This window comes from Crotalus tigris, unplaced genomic scaffold, assembly GCF_016545835.1.
Source record: "Crotalus tigris isolate CLP2741 ecotype Arizona unplaced genomic scaffold, ASM1654583v1 scf7180000024391.5723578, whole genome shotgun sequence".
Taxonomy (NCBI): domain Eukaryota; kingdom Metazoa; phylum Chordata; class Lepidosauria; order Squamata; family Viperidae; genus Crotalus; species Crotalus tigris.
The window spans coordinates 3,201,847-3,227,772 of record NW_024100561.1 but is presented as its reverse complement, the minus strand read 5'-3'; the positions used below and the strand labels follow the sequence as shown (position 1 = coordinate 3,227,772).

Below are 25,926 nucleotides of genomic sequence, written 5' to 3'. Positions count from 1 at the left end.
ATTAGCCCTTTGTTTTGGTCATGAGTTAGACTGCATCATTTATTTATTTAAGAAAATGGACTATTACAAACGCTTCACAACTTTAAAGTGTAATTATGGAACTGTAGATCATTTTATTATTTAAATAATACAGCAATCATTATAAGAAACTAACTACAATTTCTAGCATTTTGAGAAATACTTGCAAAACAAAATAGTTTGGCACGTCAGATAAGTGTCTTTACTACAAATGTGTTGGTGATGAGACTGCGCATTGATAATATTTTTCATTACACGAGTTTATAAAACGATGAATGAGTACTTTATTACTTCTGCATCAGTAGAGCTCTGAGCTGATAGTCTTAAGCCATTTATGGCTTAATGACATGGAGCAATTTGCAACATTATATTGAACTGATGTTTCACGCTTTTGTTCTGTTTTTGCTTTTTGACACATAATACACCTATCTGGTACTGTTTTGTACTGTAAATATAGTATAAATGACAACAATTGATGATACTCAAGAATTATTGAGCTGTCAACCCAGGATTAGATCAAATCTAGAAATCAAGACATCAACAAATATATTACTTTTATTAAGCTTGGCTATAGTAGCAGAATCTTTCCAGGCTGATTATGCTTTACCATCTCCCTTTCTTGCACTCATGTGGGGGATGTCATCAGAGGGGGATGTCATATTTAGGGGCTGCCACAAAGAAGAAGGGGTCAACCTATTTTTGAAAGCACCAAAGACAAGACAAAAAGCAATGAATGGAAACTGAACAAAAAGAGAAGCACTAAGAGAAGAACTAAGCAGAAATTTCCTGACAGTAAGAACAATCAACCAGTTGAACAGCTTGTCTTCAGAGGTTTGGGGTTTTCCAACATTGGAGACTTTTAAGAAAGGACTGGACAACTATTTGTCTAAAATGGTATAGGGTGTCTTGCTTGACTAGGGGTTTGGAGCAGAAAGACTTCCACAGTCCCTTCCAGCTCTGGTATTCTAAGATATTTATTCATTTCTTCTTCATTATTTGGGCTTAAGCAACATTCCCTCCTGTTGCTTTGGTAATGGCTTTCACCTCTTTCCATCAAGGCCATTCTCTTCATTTCTGCATCTGTACATGGATCAGCCATAGAAAAAGAGGAAGCGACATTAATAATGTGACTGCATGTATCACTTTATCTTTCTCCTTCTCATTCCAGACACTTTTGGAAGTTTAAATGATTAGGATTTTTTTTAAAAAAATGTATAAATAACGTATTGTACAAAGATAACAATAGAAGAACTAAATGTGTTTTATAATTACAATAGGAAACTAGAGCAAATTTTTTTTCCAATTTTTGTTATTGTAGTCATAGTTTGTTAAAAGTGTCCTCAGTTATAATCACCAATTTATGGCCTTTTTTAAAAGATAGAAACAAAAAGTAGAGAGATCATACTTGTGTCACAGTCTATGTTTTTCTGCTCTTCCCAAAATAATGTATTTTGTTTTAATTTTGTTTTGTTTTTTTATTTGCATTTATTTATAGATAAAATGTGTGTGTGTGTATACATACATACATACATACACATACACATACATATACACAGTGCTTTTTTTGTAAAAAAAAAAAAAAAAAAAAGGTGCCGGAACTCACACACGTCATACAACCCGCCTTGCCTACCCTACAAGGTTCCATCCAAAAAAGGTGCCGGAACTCCGTTCTGGGCGTTCTATGAGAAAAAAAGCCCTGCACACACACACACACACACACACACACACACATTTGGAAGCATAGGCATTATATAAAGAACATAATTCACTATAGAGAACCACAGCAGATGGCAGCACTTGGCTAATATTGGTTCATCCAATATTTAGTTCCAAACTAAATAAGGTTAATATCTGGATGGGAGACTAGCAGGAAATCTCATAGGTGCAGATTAGGTTGGAAAAAAAAAACATTCTGGGAGAGACAATGGCCAAACACTTGTCCCTGGTTGTAAGAAAATGATATGGACAAATCCATGTTGTCACGAGGGCTTGAGCTTAGTTCAAGAATATATTTACTTTTAATGCAGTATAAATCAATATAAATATAATTGATATAAATATAATCAATATAAATTGGGGGCATGATGGCTCAATGGTTAAAGATGCTGAGCTTGTCAGCTGGAAAGCTGACAGCCTGGATTCAAATCGCGAATGCCACATGAGGGATTGAGCTACCATTACATGTCCCAGCTCCTGCCCACCTAGCAATTTGAAAGCATGCAAATTCAAGGAGAGAAATAGGTACCACTTTGGTGGGAAAGTAACAGTGTTTCCATGTGCCTCGGCATATAATGTTGGCTACATGACCACAGAAATATCTTTGGACAATGCTGGCTCCCTTGGCTAAGAAACAGAGATGAGAACCACCTCATACAATTGGACATGACTGGATAGGAGAAACCTTTACCTTTACCTAACTCAATCCATTTTAATTTCTTTAAGGGAACAAAAATGACATATCATAATTTTATGCTACTTATTATCTTACTTAAAATACAACCTTTTAAAAAGGAGGTTAAAAAACTATTTCAACTTTTCTGATACTACTTCCAATTGATATAAGATTAGTTTATTCATTGGAATTATTTTGGAATGCAGGATTATTGGAATCCTTTTATTTGCTTTTCTAATTATAATTAATATGTAATATTACACATTAATTGAAACCAGGATTAGGTATTTTTAAAGAAATAAACCCAATGAAATCAATGGGACATAGAATTAGGGATGGCTATTCTAAATTACATTGATTTCAGCGAGTGTGCTGTAGGAGCAACTAAGACTGGATCCTATCCAATCTCTCTAGTAACTATTCAATGGCATAATGACAAAGCAGCTGTAAAAAGAAGCTTTCTGAACATGTGCAGATTGTCAATCCCTTGCCAAAAAGGAACCACCAACCCCCAACAACCCAACCTGAACGTAGGAGAAAAGGCCTCTGAGTCAGAGGAAGCTTTGGGTTTCAGATCAAAGGCTGATTAATCAGTGGAACTTTTCTTTTTTAGGAATTCTGTCCGGCCTCTCATAATCACGCTTCATAAATGAAAGTAATTAAAGTTAGGTCATGCTTTAGTGGCCTACTCTTATTTTAGCATTCACCATTAGAGAAGAAAAAGACAGGAGATTTTATAAAGAAGCTCTGTGTAACACTAAAAAGATTATTTTAGCAAATGTCACTTAAGCACCAACTCCATAGAAAATAGGGAAATAAGACGAGAGAAGACTTAGATGACAACAATGTCCTGATGTTACCCACCACCACCACCACTGTGACTCTTACTAATCACCTTCTGATCTCTTGCCTGCTGTTTCATTCTAGTTCTGGGATTATGCAAAGGAAAAAGTAAAATCATGCCATATCCTATTCTGCCTTTTAGTGGCCAAGTCAGGCTACTTTTTTTTATGTGTTACAATTAAACACAAGGAAATGTTATGAGTTTATATGCATAACTTCTATGGAGGCCACAGGATTTTCATCACGCACAGCTGGTTTTTATTTGTTTTGAGGGTTTTTTGTGTGTGTGGTTTAGTTCTGATTTTCCTCAGGAAAATGTTCATCAAAGCAAATGACACGTAACATGTGAATTGGGCAATCGCATACACACACACACACACACACATACCAATTATGGTCTGACAAAAAAAAGAGTCCCTGGTACATTGAGGTACTTCTAAGCAGTTTCCTTTAGTGTTCTTCGCTTATAAACAGAATTTTTTACCAAACCAAAGCAGATTACTTACACGATTAAACATATGTTCTAAGAACTCCTAGAGAGGAGCTGCCTAAACATTCCTGTCTTTTGCTCCTCTGGAATGCACCCCTTCCCTCATGGGAAATGAGATTGTATTCCACCACAGCTTTCCATACACCACTGATATTTCCACACCTCTTTTAGAAAAGAATAGAGCTGGAAGGGACATTGGAGGTCTTCTAGTCCAGCACCCTGATCAAGCAAGAGAACCTATACTGTCTCAGACAAGTGAATGTTTAGTCTCTTCTTAAAAATCTCCAGCGATGGAGCACCCACAATTTCTGGAGGCAAGCTGTTCCACTGGTTGGTTGTCCTCACTGTCAGGAAGTTTCTCCTTAATTCCAGGTTGCTTCTCTCTTTGATCAGTTTCCAACCATCATTTCTACTCCTTCCATCTGGTGCTTTGGTGAACAACCTGATCCCCTCTGCCTAGTGGCAGCCTCTCAGATATTGGAACACGGCTATCATGTCTCCCCTATTTCTTCTTTTCTTTAGACAAGCCAAACCCAAGTCCTGTAGCCATTCTTCATATGTTTTAGTCTCCAGGCCTTTGTTCATCTTTGTTGCTCTTCTCTTGAATTTTTTCCAAACTCTCAACATCTTTTTTGTGATATGGTGACCAAAATTGGCTGCAGTATTCCAGGTGTGGTCTTACTAAGGTTTTATAAAGCGGTAATAATACTTCATGTGATCTTGATTCTATGCTTCTGTTTATACCAGGGCTTTTCAACCTTTTCACCCATTGTGCCACTTTTAGGATATGGCAACATCCAAGTACCACCAGTCGCCTAGCAAGGTTTCAAAAACTTGATGACCAAAAAAAAAAAAAAAGGAAAAAAGTGATAAAGTACAGGTAGTCCTCGACTTACAACAGTTCACTTAGTGACTGTTGGAAGTTACAATGGCACTGAAAAAAGTGCCTCCCAAGCCACAGCCGAGCAAGACACCTGCCTGCCCACTTGGCGGCACCTTTCCTCCTGACTGAGGTTTTCATTGTTGTGAGCATTTCTGTTGAGGATTGGTAGCGGGGGTGGGGTGGGGAGGTGTTTGGTTTTTATTCCCCCCGTCTGCTGGGTGGTTGCAGCAGGTTTTGGTCACTTCACATGACCCTGGGACACTGTGACTATCATAACTATGAATCAGTTGCCAAGCATCTGAATGTAAATCACAAGACCCTGGAGATGCTGCAACATTCCAGCTGATCAGCGCTTCTTCTGGGCTCAGCAGAAGCGCCAGGATCAGCGCTGAGTTCCAGCTGGAGCCTGGCGTTGATCCTGGAGCTTCCACTGAGCCCTAATAGCCCTGCAGCTTCAGCCATCTCTCACTCAAGCTTGTGCGGTGCTGCCACCAGTTCAACTCATTCCCCTCCCCCGTTATCACTTTTCTAGGATGGTCACGTACCACCTGCCAGATGCCAATGTACCACAGGTGGTACCTGTACCACTGGTTGAAAAGCCCTGATTTATACAACCCAGGATTGTATTAGCTTTTTGGGTTGCTGCTGCACACTGCTGGCTCACTTAAAAACAGGTCTGAGAGGACACCAGAAAGTTTGTTCATTCAGATCCAAGAACACATAATATATATATTATATATTCCATTATATATTCAAGATGGACAATATTTAAAATTTATTTGCTAGGCATATGTAGGGATGTGGGTCTATACATATGTTGTTCATAGTATGTTTAGGTGTGTGTCATGTATGTGTTTCACTTTGAGAGCGGGCAACTAAATTTCATTTTTGATGTGTGCCATTGTGCCCACAGTATAAAAATGACAATAAAGGTTATCTTATCTATCTTAAAACAAAACTGATGAATGAATAAATAAAAGTGTTAAATTTCCATACTGATGAATGGTAAAAGAAAAAATGCAAATGGCATGTATATTTAAGAGTCAAAAGGAGAAATCAGAAAGTTGCTTGTACATGAAATACTTCATGATATAATATCAGGTAATATTTCAAGGCAATAGATTATATCATATTAAGAAATGGCCCATATCTGTGTTCTACAGGTAATCTATTCATTCAGCAACTGAACAAGGGGTGGTTACAACTAGTCCTCATAGTTGTGGTCATTGCAGTGTCCCCATGATCATGTTTATGCAATCTGGATGCTTTGCTATGAGCTCATAATTAGATGTCACAGCATCCCATGATCATGTGATTATATCTGCAATCTTCACTGCTGGCCCTCTGGCAAGCAAAGTCAATGGGGAAGCTGGCAGAAAGTTGAATAAGCTGATCACATGACTAAATGCTGATCACATGAAGTTGATGGATTACTGTACTCTAAGCTGATGCTCCGCCTTTGCAGAATAATGAATGTTTGAACTGAATGTTTCCTCTTGCTTCCAATGGAAAGCATTTCAGCAGAGGTATGTGAACTGAAAAAGGGGCAAGGTCTTTTCTCATTGAAATCTCAGAAGCTACATTCATGGATAAATACAATTTCCTATCTTGAAATGGGGTGTTATCTAAATTAGGCAACCACCAGTTTCAACAAGAGTTCATTCTGTTAGCCCTTCAAAATGAGAAGTAATTAACAATCTGAAGTAAAATGGAAAAATTACTCTGTTCCAATCACCTATCAAAAACCAGTTTTCATAGGAAAAACCTATTGGCCTCTCCATAAATCTTTTGTAGAACATCCCTTTCTCCTGATTTGGGGCAGAATTTCAAGTTAAATAATTTGCCATGTGCCAGTCCTCTGGTACTTCAGCTATTAGGTTTGGCCATGTGCAGGTTTCTTCAATATAATATAATTTTACATAGTTAATCTGAAGGAATTCTCTGTCCATGTCTCTAATCAATATCAGTCTGTGATCTTGTTTTTTATATCTACCATGTTAAATACAAAGCCCCTTGTTGAAAAAAAACTGAGTCAAAACAGGGACTAAATAATTTGTATTTAAAAATGAAATGAAATATTGCAAGAAATTCAATCCACGCTACCTTCAATATCATTCAATAGCTGCATATTTTGTTTATTAACCTATTATTTTCAAGAAACAATAGAAAAGAACTATAAAGTTCTTTTATAAAGAATTTCATGCTTTATCTCTGTAACCAGGTCTTGATGGTTCTTTCCACGTCTTTCTAAATTCACCATATTTATAGTTTTTGGTCCAACCATAATAAGCACTTGCAGCATTACTTTTCACTGAACCCTTGAGCAATAGTACCTATTAAAACATTTGAATGTGTATAGTCTTAATGAATTGATTGGTTATGATGCACTTATTTGCTGTTCAACTGCTTTTTGATTATTCTATCCAAAATTATAATAAATTTTGCTTGTCCTTCCGGGTTTGTAAGAACGTGGTAGATTTCTCATAATCATCCTTTGCAGATGGTACAGTAAGTATCTAGGATGTATATTTTTAAATAGTTTGTGCTGTTTTCCTTACCAGATTACCTTTTATGAATTATGTATCTTTAATGCCATTGAATACTACCTTCTATATATTGACCTGGGGAGCATTTCCTTTTACATCCTTCTTTTGATCATTTTGTGATCATTATCCATCAGTGTTTATTTTGTTTCTAAACTTTGGGTTTCTCCTGCCTTTATCTACAAGTTTGCCCTGAGCTTTATAGAGAGATACAACAGCTGTCCAGCCACTCCTTGATAATTCAGCAATATGTTGTACCTAGATAACAAAAATAATATGTTCAAGTAATACTTTTTAAATGTACACATAGAGGACAAAATGGAAGGAACTAATTGGTTTAGCCTTATGGGAATAATGAATGTATGTATGGGGACTGTGAATCTTTTCCATGGACCTCCAGCCCTATTGATTCTGATTGTTGAAAAAATGTGCCATATAAAAGCAGGAAATAATGTAGAAATTGTTGTTTAAGCCCTAAAATAGGATTACCATGGTTATGTAAACAAAATGGAAGCTAACTCTTCACTTTAACAAGCTAATAAAATTCCACTTTCTGTCAACTTTTTATCATTAACCTGTCCCTGTGGCCCTCAGGAGTCAGAAAACAAATATTAAAGGCAAACTACCATGAGAAAAATATTATCCCCCCTTAAGGGGAATTTTTTTTAGTTGGAACATTCTTCCAGAAGGTTTGTCGCTGTAAATTAAAAAAGAAAGACTCAAAACATTTATTTTTGTTGTCTTTATTCTAATACTAAAATCCTTTGAAGTATCTTAAAATAACAAGATAAAACAAATTTAAAATGATTAAACCAATTCAAAAATGAAAATTCAGAAAAGAACATACAACATATCCTAGTTTTATTCTTAGCTTTTTCCTAATGCAGGTACTTATTTAATTGCAGTTCAATTTTTAATTGTAGCTTAAATATACTTGTGTAATTATTTCTTCTGCTTCAGAAAAATGAAAAGGCAAAACCAAACCAAATCAGAATTTGAAAGCCCTTGAAATTTGATAGATCCAATGCATGATATAGCTGTATCTCCTGAACCATGCCACATTACCTGCATGTTAACTGTCTTAACGGAGCCCACCCTGTCAAAAACTGCTACTTCTTCACCTAAAGTGATGGCAGGTGAATCTGTAAATCCAACATGATGGTCCTTCCTGCTTATGTATTTGTTGACAATAATAAATATAACTAACTTTTGGCCCATCACAGAGTGCCCCTACAGATATTATAGGTTAAGGGTGATTAACTTTGTCTATTTATCAGGCAGGATAATCCATGCTTTGCATTAATAATAATAAATAATAGCTGCTCATAAATAATTCATCACTCATTTTCCCCTGGAGAAAAAAGAATGCTTTGACATAGCTGAAACAAAAGATTAAAAGTAAAGTCTACTGTATGGGTTAAATTATGGTATAAAATCAAGAAAGAAACCAACCGCCCAGAGAGTTCATGCTCTTGTTATATAGTCTGTATTTCTTTTTTATATCTTCTTTTGATAGCATATTATACTGCCAACCTGTGCTTAAGCATTGTGCCATACATATTGAGTACAATGTTATAAAAATAATGGACAAAATAAATGCCATTTATCTGTTGTGAAACAGGAGTAAGTGACATGGAGGTATATTATCTACATAATGTTTTGTTTCAGGATAAACCTCAGGCATGAGTTATGAGAATCCACATGAAAAGTAGGCAGATTGCACAAGGCACAACATAGATTTTGGGTAGTTCCCATTGATTTAACCAGTTTACTCACAAGGACTTATTGGTGGATTTTGCCCATCATCTTTCTCATGTTAAAAACAATTGCAGCTATGCTAGAGATATAAAAAGCCATTAAATAACAAAATTATGGTTGTGCTTGCATGTCAGAGTTATATGACAGGATGAGGATAACGATGATGATGGTGATGATGATGATGATGAGAAATCTTGTAGTAAAAACATTAAAATATAAATCTATCCATTTGCCACAAAAGTAAATAACTCAGAATCCACGAATCATGATCTAATCCAGAATTTTGTAAAAAAACTCGCATAAATATATATTCCCCTATATATAAATATAATTAATCCATATGTTTATGTAGACAGACAGACAGAACTTTATTTCATTGACCGATAAGACTATAATCAATGAAATGAATAACACAAAACTATGCCCTAACACAAGAACTATCAGCAACTATTTGCAACCATTAGCAACTATTTCTAGAGCAGAGGTCTCCAACCTTTTTGGTTTGGCAGCCCGGAAAAGGAGGCAGGCACCACACACCTTGTGCGTGTGCATAAATGGGCCCCACATGCCTGCATGTGCAAAAATGAGCTCCATGCACACACGCTCAAATGGGCCGTATGCAAATACATGCACACATGCAAATGGCCACACATGTCCTCATGCATACATGCAAATGTTGCTGCATGGGTGCTAGTGCTGCAAATGAGGCGGTGCTAGCACCGGCAGGATGCTTGGAGTGTTGCTAGTGCTGGTAGGACGCTTGGGGGTGGGGCAGCACTAACACTGGCAGGATGCTTGGTTGGCGCTAGTGCTGGTGGATGCTTGGGGCGGGGCAGCACTAGTGCCAGCAGGACACTCAAAGGTGGGGTGGCACTAGCACTGGTGGGATGCTCAGGGTGGCACTAGTGCCGGTGGGATGCTCGGGACTGGGTGGCGGGATGCTCAGGGTGGTGCTAGCGCAAGTGTGTGGGGGGGGAGTGCACATGTATGTGCATGTGCACTGGTCATCCCTTCAAGTGGCCCAGTGGCCATGTAGACATGGCCCGGTAGTGGACCATGACCCACGGGTAGGGGACCCCTGCTCTGGAGAAATAAATCTATCTTGATTATTTAAGTGATAATGCAAATAAAAGCTATCATAGTGCCCTGGAAATTTAAATAAGAGAGGGGTAATCAGCTGGCGGCCGATATCCCTGTAGAATTGGCAATTCAGGAGAAGATGGGCTGTGGTTTCTATGGTACTCATATCACAGGGACAGTATGGGGTTTCCTATGGCATTTTCCTTTATTTCCCTTTGAGGATAACTATGGGAAGAACTTTAAATTGAGCTAGAAATAAGACTCTTCTAAACTGTGATATGTTATAAATATAAATAAATATGAGACTGGTTTGGACACTATAATTTGGTTATTTGCAATTATATTATGAGAGAAAACAAAGCATTTCTGTTTGACTTTCCATATCTAAGATCCTTTGCTCTAGGATCCTGATCTAGCTTGGCCTGACTCTAAGATTAAAATGGCATCATTGGAGAAAGCATAAAGGGTCACTTTCTTTTGGATCACTGTTTCCCAGCAAGATTTTAGTTGTCTACCAATATTAGGTAGGTCAGTCCATGAAGGTTGTGATATAGTTTCAACCATAGGTAAAAGTATTTATTCCGAGATTGGATTCAGGTTTACTTAGCCCCTGCTTCCAGTCAAAGTATTGCATTTAGAAAATTATATTTATGTAATTAACCATGACATTTATGTCTAGAGAAGGCAGTACGGTTATCAAATTCTTTTCATTTGTTTCTTATTATCTGGTGCAGTATATTCCACTTTTCCAGGTCAGTTGTGGGAGGAGTCAACAAAGTTGAGATGGTGACTCTGATCAGGTGACTGAAATGCTGTCTCAACATGGATTGAGGCTTGTTAAAAAGATGGAAAGGTAAGTGCACAGTCATGGCTGCCATTTTGACTTTCTGACACCCCCTCCAACTGCCCTGGATGTAGTGGTGATGTGAACACATTCCTTTTGTGTATACAGTTGCTCTTATGCTTGAATTCAGAGGCAAACTTTATCTGGGATAGTTCCAACCTTGGAACACAAAAATAACATTATAGTTGATTAAGATAATCCATTATTCCCCTTATCCCCTTAGTAAAGGAGCCGTGGTGGTGCAGTGGTTAGAATGCAGTATTGCATGCTAATTCTGCTGACTGCTGGTTGAAAGCAGTTAGGCAGTTTGAGTCTCACTGGTTCAAGGTTGACTCAGCCTTCCATTCAAGGTTGGTAAAATGAGGACCCAGATTGTTGGGGGCAATATATTGACTCTGTAAACTGCTTAGAGAGGGCTGTAAAGCACTATGAAGTAGTATATAAGTCTGAGTGCTATTGCTATTGCTATTGTTATCCCAGTTCTATGGGCAGAACTTTTTAAATAAGAATTTGTCTCCTTTATTGCTGGGGGATTTGCTCGTTTTACCTCTTTGGTGTGGTTGACATAGCTGCTATGCCTAGATGTTTCTATGCTTCAAATGTGCTTTAATGATCAATTTAATTTTTTAATACCTTCATAAGCTACTCCAGGTGATCCATTTATTGAAAAAACAAAACCTAAAACTCCTTTAAATAATAAATACTTTCCTGGCACATGATTTTTTTTAAAAGTAGAAACGGTATATCAGGCCATTTTCTCATGGGCTGCAATACCCTGACAGCAGCAGAATGTAGCCTGAGCATTCCAGCTCAGGAGAAAATTTGTGTGTGTAACTTAACCATCCATTATCTTCTCCAATGATCTCCTTTCAATTACCAGATTCAGCAGAAGAAACCAGGGCATTTTGAGTGACACAATCAAAATCTTTTGCAGTGAGGTTTTTTTTTTTAACCCCAATTTTGGTGTGACATAATATTTTTGTTGGCCGGGGTCCCTGAGCTCAACATACATCATCACTAACTTATTAGGACTTGAAGCAATTAGCCGAAACAAACAGAAGAGACAAGATCTGCATTGAGCCATAGAAATTAGGGGAATGTATAGCCCTTGGCAGTCCATTATTTGAGAGCTTCATCAAAGCTCAGGTATTGGAATGGGTTTAAAGAAAGGTGCACATTGTTTTCATACAACATCTATACATTGTTCCATTATTTTCCAAATGATTCAGGTTACAGGAAAAAAATTGTGTCGGCATAATGAGGCAGTCGAAAGAACTTTTCAGTTTTCGTCTCAGGGGTCTATGAAGTGCATTGCATGAGTGGCTAAGGATTAAAAATCCAATTAGATCTTCCCCTGACAAGAGAAGTCAGATGGAGAAGACACACTGAAAGCCCTGTGCAATTAATAAAAATGAATATGCCATCAAGCGCCATAGATTAAAAAAAGAAACAAAGGTTGTGTGGGTCCTCACAATAGACTGATTTGGTTTATGCTCTGGGACAAAACTTTTTTCAGCTTTAATAATAAGGTCTCTTGTCACCTGGAGCTGACAATCAGTTGTGGAAAAGATTCACATATGCACACACACACACTTTATTTGAGGTCTAGAACATATTTCACCATTAATCAAGGATAGTTTAAGAGGCTAGAAGAGGTAGACTGGGACATAGTAACTGTTTCAAATCCAGTGTAAAATTGCTTGGCCACAAAGTCTGGTGGGCTTTAAATAACTATCTGCCCAAGTATTTATCACATATCTGTGGTAAGAACTTTTGGGCATCTGGTTACAGCCTTATACTTTCTCTATGTTTTCTTCAGACATAGTGTAGTATTATAACTCAATTAATAGTTGTTCCTGGCTCACTCCCAAAATAATCTGCTCCCTTTTTTGCCTTCCTAACATCTGAACTCGGTTGTCAGGGCTGCAAAAGTTTCCATGAGCTTGGGAAGAGAGATTTGGAAAACTTAGCTCTGAAAGGGGATGTTAAGGCCATCCACTCAATACAGGGCTTAAGCTAAAGTATCCTCAGGTGATGGATGTCCAGTCTCCATTTGAACACCCACAAGGAAAGGGAACTCATTCTCTTGCTACACAATTCCATTGTTGAACTGCTTTTACTGTTAGGTAGATTGCTCATAGAATATAGTTCAAATGCATAATTCTAAGTCCTATGCTCAAGATGATAGAAAGCAGGTCTTGATATTCTGTTGCATGATGTTTTTCTAGGAACTTATTTCCAGCCTCTTGGTTGTATTTTCTCAAGACATGAGCAGTCTCTTCAATTATTTTTTGTAGGCTTAGTTTCCAGTTCCTAATTATCCTTATTGGTGATATCTCTGCCAGTTCAGAATCTTTTTTTCATATAGTGCCCAAATCAGAATACATCACTTCATTGGATCTGCCCAACTAAACATTGCTGGCATAGTGGAGCTTGATTTGGAAACTCTCCTTATGCTGCTGCAGCAAAACTGCATTTGCGTTTTTAGCAATTAAATTATACTGGAGATTCATGTTCGTGAAGTAGTTATATTTACAAATTCTTTTCATCCATACTATTGTTAAGCCAGCTAGTCCCATTTTATAACAATGTATTTTACTCTTTTTTTCCCTTAAATGGAAAACTTTGCATTTCTCCCTATAAAATTTCATTGTTTCCCCCCACACACACCATTTCCTAACTATTATGTTGCAATGATTGTAAACTGTTTCTATTTTCCATATTATTAGTGATTCCATCCAGTTTTCTTTTTTCCTGGCAAATTTAATCAGCATTTTTTTTTTTTTTTTGCCATTTCATCCAAGTCATGAAGATGTTGAAGAGCAGCACACTCAGGACCAAACCTATATGACATCTCCCTTGATGTTTCACACCATTGGCAATCACACCTTAAATACAGTGTGAAATAAGGTCTCTCTTTATTCTCCCAAAACTCAGGGGACTGCAAGACTTGTGCATGTAATTAATTCTCAACTCACTCACTCACTCACAGAATGTAATCAGACAGTTTAATTTTAACTAAATTCTGTCCACATGTTCAGCAGTATTAGGAGACAAAAATGTCACTGTGCATATACAAACCTTTGAAAATATATGATGGGAACTAAAGTTAATCAGGACTTAACATGTGTCCCGTGGATTCCAGTGGATCTTGTCCAGCTTCGTGTGTCACATGGTACATTTCATGCAAATGAAAGATGACAAGTGGGATGAGGATTAGCTGCAATCATAATTTTGACATGGTGAGCATGATCTGTAATAATCAAAAAGAAGCAACTAAGGCCACATATGGTAGATATTACAGCATTTCAGCTGCAAATGTTCCTGTAATTCCTGCCATTAAGAGAAGAGGAAGGAAACACAGACTTGCTCACATATGTTTGGTCTCTTGTGCCTGAGGTCTAGCTCAGAAAAAAACACCAATAAATGGCCTGTGCCCTGAAGTCTACCATTTCAAACTGCAAGTGGGGAACTGTATGGTCAAATGCTTGCCATGAAAGAAATTTCCTACACAAATAAAATGATGACACAAGGGAAAAAAATCGGCTGCAACTCTTCTTTGTGACATCCAATTTTCTATGTTTGGGAATTGTTTTTTTTTTTTTTTCCAAAATGTGGAGAAACTATCAGAAATGGTAACTCCTCTTTCCTCTCTATGTGGTATGTATGGCTCAGAAATCCTAGATGAACCTCATTCATTTGGTGGGGCTATAAGCACACATGGCTAAATAAAAACAGCTTTAATTCAGAACCCAGAAAGTCCTCAAAGGTACTGCAGAAAAAGAATAATAAGAAAATAATCAACAGAAACAGAGAATAGAAATGTAAATATGTCTGCATATTACCAAGCATCACCATTACAAAGGGGGGGGGGGCAACCCCAAACATAAAATGTAGCATAAGATAGAAAAAAACTGGAAAGATAATTTTTTTCTTAGAACATTCCATTAACTTTCTCCTACAGTTATCTCAGTATAAAGAGGAAGCCCCCCTCATTTTACTATTTTACCTATTCTTTGTTTAACTTTCAGTCATCCTAAAGTTATTTTAAATGGACTTGATATGTGTCAATAGTCTTTCTTTTTAACTTTATTAAACACATAGCAGATCTATTCTAAGCATGCCTTCTTAAAAATCAGTGCAAAGGTGTTCAATGGGTCTTGCTGCCAAGTATATGCGTGCAACACAAACACACAGCCTTAATTAGTATGTTAAGAAATAGCCGAATTAACCCTATATCACGTTCTGAGCCTTTGTGAGCTAAGTAGCTTTTAGTCCAATTACTTGCAAAGAAATAAACTGAAGGACATGTTTAATACTTGTGTCAGAATTAGTGAGACTTAAAAGTGCTTAATGTTGGATTCTTTTCACAACTGGGAAATTGTATATCCGTAGTCTGAAGTATGTTTGATTCCTTAAGTCTAAGTGCGAACTGTGCTCAGTCTGTTTGAATTTCCCGGCATGGTTCTGAGAGAGAGGAAAAGAGGTTTTGTCTCATCCCATATGTATTATTACCAATAGATCATGCCATGTCCTCGTTTGGCCTTCAGCCAATATAATTATTTTCCTTCCCACTGAAAGATCCTTGGTTAATGTTAGAGGCATGTTGAGTTGCTAGCTTTACAAATCTTCACATTCAATTTAACCAACACACTTTTAAAAAGAAGAGTGTGTAAGGGTAGATGATGGTCATGCAAGACAAATCTGATCCCTTACCCCAAGGGCACAGCTGTTCAATGTTAATACCAGGCTGCATTAACTTTGACAATTTTTACAATGCTTGTCTTTATCAGTGACAGAATCGACTTTTTCAAGATGAGATGATGAAATTGCTAACTTCCATTTTACTTGCCTGTCTCTGGTTCCTTAAAACAGTTTGACATATATACATAAAGCTTTGCCATTTTTTAAACCTCCACTTTTTTTTTAAAGAAACTTCCCGTTTGATTTCTGGTCAAAATGCTCTTTATTGTATAACTGTTATTGTCATACTGACAATAAGTTTATAAGTTAGATCATAATTCCTGGGTTCATAAACAGATGTGATGTAGTAACAAGGATTATTTTTACAAGGAATTTTGAGTTAGTTTTTACAACTTTTTGAAACTGAGATGAATTCCTAGTGACTTAAAATACATGGTGAGTACTCGATCAGTATATTTTTTTTGTTGTTAAAGGGCTGATAAATATCACAGGTTTGAATATTATACTAACTCAAATTCTTCTGGTAACCTAATGCATATTTGTGTAGACTTGTTTGATATATACATATTGTTTGCAATATTTCAAGTAATGAATATAACACCCAATTTGGAAAAGTGCATTTGGGATATATAACTGCATATGCAGTGAAACGTTTGGGAAGGGTAAATGGTTGTACTCACATACATGCACCAGAATATCATATTCCATGACTTGTCTGAATGTATATTGTGGATACAGTGGTTATTTAGCTTTGGCTAGACTAATAATGGATAAAAGATATCCATTAAAGATAACTATTCACATTACATATGTGTTAGATCAGCATTCCATAACCTGCTGTTTTCTGGACATACTGGATGACAGATTTCAAGTTGATTGGAAACTATTGGGATTATAGACCAGCAATCTGGAGGCATCAGAATAGAGAAGGCTGTATTTGATTGTTCAATTTATATTATTTGTATTTCTATTCCTTATCAATCTTATGCAGAGATTAAGAAAAGCAACCATTGTAACTGTAAGGCATCCATGAGTGAACATTGGCAAATAAATAAAAGCATCTCAAAATTCTACACAAATTATCTACCCAATTATTACCTTATCCTTTTCCTGTGAGGGTTAGGGGTGCAATAATCATTCCATTTTACCTTCAGAACAATTATCTGAAAAATCATATATTGGAGACTAAAAATTATCTGAATTATTTGGAAGGAAAAGATACAATTTATGTTTCAAACAAAGAATCTTCTTTTCCCATCTGATTTAGACCTGGATTTCGGCATTCCATACTACATGGTGTTGTTTCTTGTGTTTCCACCTCTGTATATGTATTTTATTACTTAATTTGGTTTTCCCCAACCTGGTGTCTTTTATATACCATGCAGTATAACTCCTTTTTTCCCCAGCCAGTAATCATATTTTTGCCTAAGTTTTTAAGCAGATAGTTACACCAGCATGGTTTTCTATAGGCAACATTGAAATGATCCATGACTTTATCTGGAATTCAATGTTCTTCCTTCTTCTTTGCCACACTATTTTTTTTATAGTATCCTTCCTGTATTAATGTTTTTTTTCCCAAAGTCACTAAAGTGATTTACAAGAGTCTTAGCCATTTCATGTGAACACACTAAGGAATGCGAGGATTTTCTCAATTTTTTTCCCACAATAAGTTTCAGTTTGCTCATTGTTTCCTCTTGGTATCTAGTTTCGAGACATGATGTGCTGAATTACCTTTAATATCACTTCAGCAGATACAGTGCATTAACTGAGTCAATTAGACATAATTCTTTTATATATGATGTGCAGCTTTCATTGCTCTGTTGTCTGTAGCTTGTCTGACTCTCAAATTAAAGGCAATTGGAGAGATTGGCCCATAACTTGAGAGATAGCTCTTAAGGGAAAAGCAAGACTTTATATCTCTTTCAGGGAATAAAGATAAGAGAGGCAGCTGTTGCATACGTGTTAGTCACTAAATTTAGTTATCTCATTACTCATGTTTCCAGTGGTTGGCTCATATACATGGCTATTAGTTGTTGGCTATCACATTAAGTTGGTTTGCATGTGTGAATGAGTTGGCAGCAGTCTAATCTCACTGAGCTTTTATTTAACGCAGCATCCATTTTTAAAGCAAACCACTTGTTAATGGAGACAGATCACCCACTTGGCTGACAGTCATTAAGGAATAAATTTGTACATGCATGTTCTTCATTTTATGATTGCTTGCAGTTATGGTCTTTTTGTTGATTAAATATCCTAGTGATATTTTATTCACTGGTACTCCCAGAAGTCTGGAAATTTGGATGAAATTTCAAAAAATTGACAAGATTTTAGACTCTAGTTCTTGGTATTTACCTTAATAATATCTTGAGCTACAACATTTTCTTTTAACATTCTATTCCCTTGCATTCTACAGGCTCCACCCATATTTCTTGGCTCTCTCATAATGGACCTCAAGTATAACAGTCTTCCAAGGTTGCAGAGATGCCCAGCAGAAGTATTAAAAGAAAGAAACTACAACCATTAGGAATTGAATCTTACTCCTGATAGTTGAAGAGAGTCTCTGTCCATATTGGTCAGCAAGTCGCCCTCTTCTTTTAAAACATAACTTGGTATTTAGCAGTTAATGCAGCAATAATTACAGTAGACTCAACTTACATAGGAGTTAAGCTGTTTGCTCTGCCGTACATAATACAAGATATATATATCTGTATATTTTACCAGAAAATTCTGAAAATTTATGTTGTATACAAAAATACTGTTGGGGGAGGCACTCCCTATTGATACTGAAAATCATAATAAAAACATGTAATCATGAAAGCCAACAGTTGTACATACATAGGTTTTGAGATGGATGGTCATTCCCAGCTTACTGTTTTTGTTTTGTTTTGTTTCCAATTGTAAAATCTTTGAGGCTCATAGCAATTAATACTATTAGATGAAAAAATATAATTTAGTATTTGCAAACTGGGATTTTTTTTTCCAGAAAAGTCCAGTAAGATAATCTAGTTCAAAGTAGAGCATAGTATGGACCAATTGATTGTACTTTCCCTTCGGGTTTTAATATAATAGATCCTGTATTCAGTCCACAACAGGCTAATCCATGCATATTCACAATGGAATGGGTTTTTTCTTGTAATTTCTTTTCATATTTCTGTCATAATATTTTCATAGATAAGACAAGTGGCTAATTTACAGTAGAACTCTGCTCTGCATAAGCCACACAGGTGAAAATCAAGGATATGATGATATATAATAGATTATGGTATAAACTGACACTTGTAAATTCTCATTAATTTCAAATATATTTTGTTTTTTTCATTAATAGCCAGAGCCTATTCCCAAGGTCTTGTGCTAAGAAATAGCCATGATTCCCAGGAGTTTTCATTAGGAGCTGTCCTAGGTCCTGCTCAATGAGACTCAAGATTAACTGTTACTCAAAAGAAACATACTGCTATTTGTTATTGGACCTTCTTCAGTGATCAGTCTTTTCCAGGTTTTATTTCACACTATTTCAATCTGGGGCTGTAAAAAAAAAAACACCTCAAGGCCATAAAAATAGACTTGGATTTCTGGATAAAATAGCTTTCAATTTAGTCCAATTTAAAACATAAAAAGACATTAAACAATCTATATAGCAAATGTTTTCACATTTCCATCTTTTGCTATGCTATGAAATTCTATGTTATCATCCATAAAATAATTAAGAAAGGACAAATTTGGGGCCAGAAATCCTTTTATTTATACATCATAATGCCTTTAAAAACTGAGCTATCAAGCATATTCCCAGCTCTATATTCTTGTCATATATTCCAGTGGCACATGGGTAATATTACTTTGATTGATACACAATTTAAAAAGTCCTATATTTTACAAGGAAAAATGATCTACTCAGGCAAAGAGCCATTGTCATAAGCAAGCCCATGTTTCCTGGTCAAAGATGAATTACAGATTCAAAGGTTTATTTCCTTTTCACAATACAAGAGAAAAGAATATTTGACAGGTTTCTAGGACTTCAGAAGTCTGCTGACAACCAAAAATAAAATAAATAAAATAAAAAATATGACAGCTCTTAGATCCCAATGTAATTCAACAGGCTGCTGTGCACAAATCAAAGGCAGCATTCAAAAGGGAAATTCTTTTTTCCTCCATTTTGTATGGGAACTATGTGTGATATAGTGGATTAGTTTGCAGGATGTATGTTTGATAAATAGTATTCATTTTATTACTTGTGGGTTTTTTTCCTGCTTTGTCCAAAAAGAAAAGAATTCAGAGCTTTATTTTTAAAACTATATTTTAAAAAGTTTAAAATCTAAGTAAGCTTGCAAACCTTTAGGGAGAATATCTTGGTCACCAACAGATGGTTCAGAGATAGAGTCTCCAAGGGTGATTGAGGAGATCAAAATCAGAAAGTATAGTCCAACTTTGGAACTCGCTTATAATTTTTTTAAAAAAATACTCCTTCTAAAGTTCTTCTTTCTTCTATATTAGAGCTCCAAAATTTGGAAAAGGAATGGGGAGAGAAGAACAATGTCCCTTTTTTAATGTCTGCTGGTGTTGGTTTAGAGCTTTAATATTTATATCTTCAGAGTCTCAGATATGGAGATAAATTTATTAGTTCTGTGGTAAAGGATATTTCTGACTTGGCAAGGAAGCTAACCCAAACTCAAACTCTCTTGCACCATTGTGCAAGTCTAGAGCTGGCAGTGTTTTAGATGACTAAGAGGCTTTTGGATTATAGTTCTGCAAAATTGCAGGTAGATTGCCTCATAAATACTAGTCTATGACAAAAAATAAAGATTGATTGACTCGGGATTTTGATTTTAAACACATACACAGAGAAACACAAACACACTTTCTTTAATCATTAAAATACTTGAGACAGCAATACTACTGGATTTTCAATAGAAAAAAGCATGAATATTTGCATAGCTGCATTATGTATAGACCCAGTTCATTATAGTGATTTAAAACAATAGACATAATTAGTTCTAATCCTGCTTAGGCCCAAATGCAGCCTGGTGGCTTTGGGCCAATCAGTCTCTTCCAGTCCTAGGAAGAAGGAAGTGATTTTTTTTTCCAAAAATGTTGTTCAGAAAACTGCAGGGACTTGTCCAGGTAGTCATCCATAGTTAGTAATGACATGAAGCTCCATATACACACACATGCACACACACAAAACACACATACACACACACATGCATATACAAATCTGAATTTAAGAATGCTTAAGAAATTTGATTTTTGTGAACTGTTAAAAACTAACTTGACATAATATAATATATTCATCATTTTTTTCTTCTTAAATGATTTGATGCAATTTTTTGCTCAGAAAAAAATGAGAAAATATAATAAATATAAGGTTTGAATGGCATTTTTACAAGTTATTGCATGCAATACATTTGGAAATATTATTTTCGATTTTTAAAAAGAATCCAAATATTATGGAAAGCAGGCTAGCATAGACTTTTGAGGAAACACATATAAAACTGCATGGACTGGAAATAGACTGACCTACCCCTTCCCAGACAAGACCTATGGGAAAAAACCCAATTAAATTAGATAAATGGGATATAAAATATGGATATTGTCTCATTAGTAATTGAAGCAATCTGCTAATGAAATGACAGAAATGAAATCAAACCACAACAGAATACATATAAAAATAAAAACCCTCCTCTCTAACTAAAATTGATATAGTAAATGAATGATAACTGACCCTTGTTTTCTCAGGAGTCTGATACATTTACAAAAAGTAGAAATATATAACTTGCTTTTGTCACTGTTGCATAGTGGGTAGAATGTTATACTTGGATTGGGGTTCAACCCCTTTCAGCTATGATACTCAGTGCCTTTGGGCTAATTCTTCTGGGTTTGTCTAACTTCCTCTGGGTCTATCTGGCTTCCTAAGATATAGTGTGACTACTCCATCTATACTGGTCTGAGGTCTTTGGAGGAGATAAAAAAATATCTGTTACAAATGGCTCTGTTAAACCAGGGGTCTTCAAACTTGGCCCTTTTATGACTTGTGGACTTCAACTCCCAGAATTCCTCAGCTAGGCGTGCCTGTGTTAAACCATGCTATGATAATTAAAGTATTTAATATGTTGGTGCAAAGCAGGCACAATCATCCTCAATCAGCAGCTTAAGGCAAAGATCATGTTCACATGGCAAAAAAGAAGTGGCTGCAGATTACTTCCAATCTGGGAAGGAAATGTGCCATTTTACTTCTAAAATTTGTTTCCGTGGGTGGATTTCATTTAGTGGACTATCACTAAAAAAAAAAAAAAAACAACTGTCAAGAGTTTTTGAACTACCTGGAACTAAGGAGAAATTTCCTGACATTAACCAATGGGTCATTATTTTCTAAGAAAGAATGTGCCAGCTATGTAAGATCTTTCCCATGGGCATTGTGTGTTTGTTTTTTTAAAATGAATCAGGGGCATGTAAATAAGTCTGAGAAAAATAACCAGACCTATCTACAAACCCAGAAGGTGACAATCTGATGTAATAGTCAGAATCTTTATAGTTAAATTTCTTCCTTATTAGTATTGGTAAACAGTAGTATTTAACATGGATGAAACTTGCATTAATATACTGTAGCTGATAAAATGTGTTTTTTAAACAATTGTGACTTCATGTGAAGGTTTCTCAAAATATCTATTTTACATGAGGTACAAGCCTCAACTGACATTGCTCAAACATCTCTTTCTTGTTAGCTAACAAGAACAATTAGGAAATGTTTCCAGTAACTTTAATCTCTCTGCCTGAATACACACTATTCATTTTTCTATGTCAACAAATGCTGATACTTAAAACAGATTTCCATAAACTAATTTACCTATTTTTCTATCCAAAAGACATGTCTTCCCTGACTGTTAATTCCATTTGACAGTGAATGGCTGGGTTGCTTAGCCCTGGCAGAACATGGCATTGTTGTGAAGTGATTTCTAATGAACTCTACTTAGAAAAGGACCATAATACTGATAAATTTTGACAACAACAACAAAAAAATACATTATTAATGAAATAAAAACATTGACAGCCTCTGAGAAATAAGCTGATTCCAAAAGAATCCTTAGAAACCACCAGTCTCTCAGTCTAGATATCTACCTCAAAAAATCATGACAAAGAAGAAAATTTTATTGTCCTTTTTTCAAGAATAAGGTTGCTGAACCTATTCTTTAAGTATGGAGAGACAGATTTGTATTGTTATTGGTTGTTTTTTTAAATAAGAGCTCTACTATTGGCTTTTATTAACCAATTGACAAAGTTTTATGTAAGTATTTATTTGCTAGAATATTTGTCTATGGTATTTGTAAAGATTTATAATAAAAGGTTGTGAATAATCCACTTCTTCACAATAGTAGCCCCACACTTTTTCTGAATTCTCTGAAAATTAAAGATGTTACCAATATTCACAGTGCTATATAAGAAGTTTATATATTCAATCATGTATAGATTTCATAACATATGGGTTGCAATTTTGTCCATAGATATATTTATGATAGGTATATCCAGAAACTTTCAAGTGGCTGGTTATTGAGAATCAAATGCAAATCATTTAGGCCTATAAGTAAAACCAGACCGTGAACCCTTGAAAGGCTGCAAGGAGTTGACAGTGCAAACAATTTATTCTGCAATAAGTCTTAAAATAAATGAAAGTGATGGAAACATTTTCTAAACAGCCTAAATTGAATCTAATGACAAAGCTTCTGTGGTGGTTTAAGGTGGAATAAGGAATCTTATTGGAAGGACTTGCTTGATCCTTCTTGATTTGTTTCATAAGAGGTTTATAGATTAAAGCTGTTCAGTGAAGTTTGTTAATGATGCCCAGCTTAAACCGTATTGATTTTAATAGGTGTATTCTGGAAACTGAAGTCCACACATAGTAAAGTTATTGAGGCTGAGAAACACTAAGTTATATGGCATGGGGAAAAAATCAAATATAATCATTGTTTCTTTCTAACAGTTACTCATTTTTCATTCTTTTTCCTAATTTGTTTTAGAAATGGTGTTCCCAACCAATAAAACTCAAAATGGTAGAATATCTGACTTTATAAGGTCATGAATGATGGTTTAGAACATTTGTGTTAATGAAACATTATGTTTTTAATAAATTATTATCACAAAAGACTGAGGTTTATTATATATCATTTTTGTTTATTTCTATTTTTTTCATTTTTTTAAAAAAAAAACAAAAATATGTGAATACAAGGAAAGCACAACAAACTGAAGAATTCTATTACTTAAGTCCTAAGGGTTGACAGATTTCGGTGAACCATTTTATGCAAATGCACTTTCAAAAGCATGTGGTAGACTTTCTGCAAATGTTTAAACTTAAAGCTAAAGTTATTTTTAAATGGAAAAATTCAAGATTTTGAAAAGTAGTCTTTATTGAATTGATTTGCTCCCCATCTCGTTAAGAAACAATAGTATAATGTCTGTAAACCTGGTTCATCACAGTAAGTTTTCTTTTTGGTCCCTTCTGAACAGTCTTGAGTCTTGGAAACTGCCTGGACAAATCACTACAGTTTTCTTGACAAGTTTTTTTCAGAAGTAATTTGCCATTGCTTCCTTCCTAGGGCTAAGAGAGAGTGACTGAGCAAAGATATCCCAGTTTCTAGCTTAACCACTGCACCAAAGTGGTTCTCTTGTAAGAACGACATGACCGAAGTATGGCTCATGTCAGTATCTTAATACTTTTAAAATTATTTCAAACTATTACAGTAGGAAAATAATTAATCCCCCCAAAAGAATGAAGGGAAATACATTCAGATATGCCCCTTGTTTGGTCCAGATGTTTTGACAACTTCTACATAGCTTTGAATATATTAGGGTTTTTTTAAAGACTAAAACAACAATTCAATAGGACAATTTTTAAAAAATGCAAACTTATATTTGAAATATGTATCAGAAATTTACAGTTTCTGAAAATTACAATTTTCTATGGAACAAAACCAATGGTTTCAGATATTAAAATATTAAATAGATTTCTTATCTTAAAACAAATTGATTCAACTACTGCCTCAAAAAAAAGACTTGAACATTGGGTGCTTTCTAATAAAATGAAATTCAATGGTGAAAAAAGTAAGGTTTTACATTTAGACAAGAAAAACCAAATGCACAGGAATAGTATAGGTGGTACCTTGCTCAATAGGAGTAACTGTGAGAGGGATCTTGGAGTCCTAGTGGACAAACACTTAAATATGAGCCAGCAGTGTAACGCAGCTGCCAAAAAAGCCAACACAGTGCTAGGCTGCATTAACAGAGGGATAGAATCAAGATCACATGAAGTGTTAATACCACTTTACAATGCCTTGGTAATGCCACTCTTGAAATACTGCATCCAATTTTGGTCACCACAATGAAAAAAAAGATGTTGAGACTCTAGAACAGACATGTCAAACTTGCGACATCATGTGATGTTGCGCGACGTATCGGGACTTTTTCCCCATTGCCGGCAATGGGGTGGGTGCGGTTTTGGCATGATGCATCTGGCCCGTGGGCTGGCAGTTTGACATGCCTGCTCTAGAAAGAATACAGAGAAGAGCAACAAAGATGATTAGAGAACTGGAGGCTAAAACATATAAGGAACGGTTGCTGGAATTGGGTATGTCTAGTTTAATGAAGTGAAGAACAATGGGTGACATGATAGCAGTGTTACAATATCTCAGAGGCTGCCACAAAGAAGAGGGAGTCAAGCTATTTTTCACAGCACCTGAAGGCAGGACAAGAAGCAATGGATGGAAACTAACCAAAGAGAGAAGCAAACTAAGGAGAAATTTCCTGATAGTTAGAACAATTAATCAGTGGAACAACCTGCCTCCAGAAGTGGTGAATGCTCCAACATTGGAAGTTTTTAAGAAGAGAATGGACAGCCATTTGTCTGAAATGTTCCTGCCTGAGCAGGAGGTTGGACTAGATGACCTCCAAGTTCCTTTCCAACATCATCATCATCATTTTCATTATTATTATTATCATCATCATCATCATCATCATCATATTCAAAAAAGTTTGATGCCATTCTTCTCTTACTGAACATCAGTGAATATTTGTGGTACATCTTAAATCTAAAATCTGTAACATGACTCTTATACATATAACAATTTCCCTACATTTTATTCTAGTAAATATTCTCGAATATTCTAATAAATATGTAAAATATCTCCAGATCCATTCATAATTAATGAGACAATAGAATTAATGGAGAACATGAAAGTAAAACTATAAGTTGCAGTCACAGGATTTCTCGCTTAATGACTGTGGGCGATTTGCTTAAGAACAAAACAGGAGGCGAGGTCGTAAATCCATTAAGTTGACATGATTTTTGTTTTGTTTAGCAACTGAGGATTTAACAACAGAGTTGTCAGT

The 25,926-nt window shown here is 35.7% G+C and overlaps 1 long non-coding RNA gene across 16 annotated transcripts in view; it reads left to right on the top strand.

The window, feature by feature from the left end:
• The window catches only part of LOC120301751, a 62,157-nt gene extending 40,313 nt beyond the window's left edge, over positions 1 to 21,844 (top strand). For all 16 annotated transcript variants that reach the window (XR_005555011.1, XR_005555007.1, XR_005555000.1 and 13 more), the window contains one exon: positions 17,969 to 21,844. This is a non-coding gene — a long non-coding RNA (uncharacterized LOC120301751). The remainder of the gene's footprint in view (positions 1 to 17,968) is intronic.
• The last annotated feature ends 4,082 nt before the right edge of the window (positions 21,845 to 25,926 follow it).